Consider the following 3,753-nt stretch of genomic DNA (forward strand, 5'->3'; position numbering starts at 1 on the left):
ATAAAATTGTTACTACAGCAAATGCCATCCAAGTTCGAATTAATGAGAATATTAGATTGATGGCTGAATTGCATGCTAGGTGGGAAAGAGAAGAAAATGAAAAACTTGCTAAAGAGAATAATGTAGCTAAAGTTTGGACTATTACCACCACTAGTAATGATAATGCTTCACATGTTGCTACACCTCCTACTATCAATGGTAAAATAATGGTGTTGGCAATGTTTCTACTCCTAGTGCAAAGCGTGCAAAATTACCTGAAACTGCTAAAACTGCTGAAACTGCTTGTGATAAAACTGCTGAAATTTTTCAAAATGTTGGGGACAATGATTCCATTGCTGTAGGTCATAATGATTTAGATTTTGATGATTGTCACATCTCTGAAGTTATAAAGTTCTTAAAAAACTTGCTAAAAGTCCCAATGCTAGTGCTATAAATTTGGTCTTTACAAAACATATTACAAATGCTCTCATAAAAGCTAGAGAAGAGAAACTAAAACTTGAAACCTCTATTCCTAGGAAGTTGGAAGATGGTTGGGAGCCCATCATTAAGATGAGGGTCAATGATTTTGATTGTAATGCTTTATGTGATCTTGGTGCAAGTATTTACGTTATGCCTAAGAAAATCTATGATATGCTTGACTTGCCACCATTGAGAAATTGTTATTTGGATGTTAATCTTGCTAATAATGCTATAAAGAAACCTTTGGGGAGGATTGATAATGTTCGCATTATGGTTAACAATAACCTTGCCCCCGTTGATTTTGTTGTCTTGGATATTGAATGCAATGCATCTTGTCCTATTATATTGGGAAGACCTTTTCTTCGAACTGTTGGTGCTACTATTGATATGAAGGAAGGTAATATTAAATATCAATTTCCTCTCAAGAAAGGTATGGAACACTTCCCTAGAAAGAGAATGAAGTTACCTTATGATTCTATTATTAGAACAAAATTATGATGTTGATGCTTCGTCTCTTGATAATACTTGATTCACACTTTCTGTGGCTAGCTGAAAGGCGTTAAAGAAAAGCGCTTATGGGAGACAACCCATTATTTTACTTCTGCACTTTTCTTTTATATTTGAGTCTTAGAAGTTGTTACTACTGTATCAACCTCTCCTTATCTTTATTTTATTGCATTGTTGTGCCAAGTAAAGTCTTTGATAGTAAAGTCAATACTAGATTTGGATTACTGCACAAGAACATATTTCTTGCTGTCACGAAATTGAGCCGCCCCTTTTGTAGAAAATTTAAAAAAATCTCCCAATTTACGTGCGTGATCCTCAGATATGTACGCAACTTTCATTCAATTTGGTCCGGATGCAAATGGATGCAGGCTTCCACAGGCCCACTTAGCCGCGCCGCGAAAAAAACGTTTGGTGGCGTCGCGGCCTTCCTGCTTTGCATATGCGGGCCTAGCTGACAATTTCCATGTAACCTTCTTGGCCCGCTACTTGGCCCGCACCGCTATCTTCCTCCAAAACACGATAGGTCTTCGTCTTCGCCGTCTCTCCCCACCTGCGCCGCCGCCGCCGCTTCTCGTCGTCTCGCCTTCCCTCCTCACCTCCGCGTCATCCTCGAAGACACCTCGTCTAGCTGGAGCTGTTCCCGTCGCCACCAAAACTGGGGAGAGGAGAAGGCGGGCTAGGGAAGTGCGTTGTGCTGTTGCAAGCCGGCCGCCAACGCGTGCAGAAGCAGTTCCAGCCACTTCTCCACATCGCCTCTGTCGTGCATCTCCACAGACGCTTGCTCAAGGTATGCCCCAATCTGAATACTCTTATTCACCAAGTTCAGTAAAAATCGATCTTGTGCTATGTGCGTGCATGACGTGCGAAATTTATTTTAGCTATTCCTGTTATCATCATCTGTACGTCCTTTTACGGCCAAGCATGCTAAATCTGCTTTGAGCCTGCTTGCAAAAAATTTGTGCCCACTGCAAGGCAGACGAAGTGCTAGCTCTGTATGATGTGTAAAAGAGACTGCTTTTGATCAAAGCATATGATGCTGTGCTATGCGTGTGTGGTGTTCAGGGGCAAATATTGTGAAATAAATCTTCAATTGCTATGTGCGTGTGGGATTTAAGGGCAGGTTTGTCTTTGCTGCAAATTCTGAAATAAATATAGCTTGAATTGCATAAGCAGTCACAATATTTGACAGTTTCAGTACTTTGATTGTTCATTTATTAGGAGCCTGATTCATGTGCCAATTGTTTCACCCCAATGTAGGAAAATGGTCTTGACCAAGCTGTCAATTGTAGGAAAATTCGATTCACTAGAAAGCAACCGTACAATGAATGCCTCCAAACAGACATGTGTGAGGTTTTGTACTTTGTAGCACAATACCATGAATGTAATTCAGAGCACATCATAGTTATACATTGAAGGCCATTCAAAAAATAAAAACCTACTGAATGTTAGTACGCCAATATTTTGCATTATTAGTTTTCACCTGTGTCAATAAAAACCTACAGAGAGTATTTGATATGATTATTTACTGTATTATTGGGAATATTTTGAGTCAGCCAATTTCGTTTTTTGTGAACTTAAGGTTATTAATGCATTATTAGTTCTCAAAGATACTTGTCAAAGCTGATTTATTATGTCCTCATCAATCTTTTTCATTTTCTCCGGTGTATTATCGAAGATACTTGCAAAAATGGATTTAACGAATGGTGAGCTTGTGATCAGCTTGATATTGTTACTATATACCAAGATGATTGGAGGTCAAATTGGTGGAGATGAATCAGACCATGCAAGATCAAATTGGCTGTAAATTTATTGGAGAGTGATTGAACCATTGTTTCTAGTGTTCCCTGGGATCTTAACATGATTGCTTGGAGTGCAATTTCTAGTTTTTGACCGTCTGAACCAATTCAGTAAATTCATACATATTGGCACATTTTACTAATCTAATCATAAGTTTGTGCTAACTGAATTTTCTTGTGGTAAATTTTCAGAGTTTGAAGCTAACAGAATTTTCTCCATTGGTGATCCTCGTTAGAGATCCTAGCTGCTGCTTCATACTCCAGATCTCTATTGACGAGAACATCCCACAGACAAGAGAGGGGCTCCAAGATCCACGCCGTCCGGCTGCCATAGTTGCTCTCCTCCTTGTGATCGGCCGAGCCACGGCGAGCGAGGCTAAGCAGGGGGAGAGGCTGCAATCTCGAGGAGGCTCGCATTGGTTGTCCGTCAAACGCTAGCGGTGTCGCAAGGCGGAGGTCGTCCGGATGTGTTCCGACGACGGTGCTGGCCCATCGGGTCACGCCGGCGGCCAGTAGTAGGCCGCGCAACTACGAGTAACTCTCTAGCCATAGTAGGCCGCGCGACGGCGAGTAGGTACAAGCCGTCGTAGTTTTAGGTTTCGACTAACCGTCTCTGTAAAGATGATCAATCAATAGTTAATGAGAAACATTTTACTTATATTTATCACTGCTCGGTGGGCTCATACACAGCTAATGCGGACGCTCCGTGTGAATGCGTAGCATCTACAAACGCACGCGGAGCATATTTGAGCCGCATTTGTTTCTCCGTTGACAGGCTGATCATTATGTGCTGGGCCACTGAACCTGGATGCAAACTTATTTTTTGACCACAATTTGCGATCGCGTGGTCGCAAACTAACGCGTTGTCTGACTTGGAGATGGCCTTATACTACTCTACTGGAGAACATATCTAGTGATACCACCCTTTAAATGATACCATGATACCGTACAAAAAAAACGTATTTTTATACGTGCCAAAAAATTATACGAA

At 41.2% G+C, this 3,753-nt stretch overlaps 1 long non-coding RNA gene across 2 annotated transcripts; it reads left to right on the forward strand.

Moving 5' to 3' along the window:
* Positions 1-1,518: 1,518 nt before the first annotated feature.
* LOC124708696 lies at positions 1,519-3,443 on the forward strand. Of its 2 annotated transcripts, XR_007005270.1 has the most exons (3): positions 1,519-1,753; positions 2,642-2,836; positions 2,955-3,443. It is a non-coding gene; the product is annotated as an uncharacterized LOC124708696 (long non-coding RNA). The 2 variants fall into 2 exon arrangements; XR_007005269.1 differs by lacking the exon at positions 1,519-1,753 and having other exon boundaries at positions 1,762-2,836.
* Positions 3,444-3,753: the final 310 nt, after the last annotated feature.

Source organism: Lolium rigidum, chromosome 4, assembly GCF_022539505.1.
Source record: "Lolium rigidum isolate FL_2022 chromosome 4, APGP_CSIRO_Lrig_0.1, whole genome shotgun sequence".
Lineage (NCBI taxonomy): Eukaryota > Viridiplantae > Streptophyta > Magnoliopsida > Poales > Poaceae > Lolium > Lolium rigidum.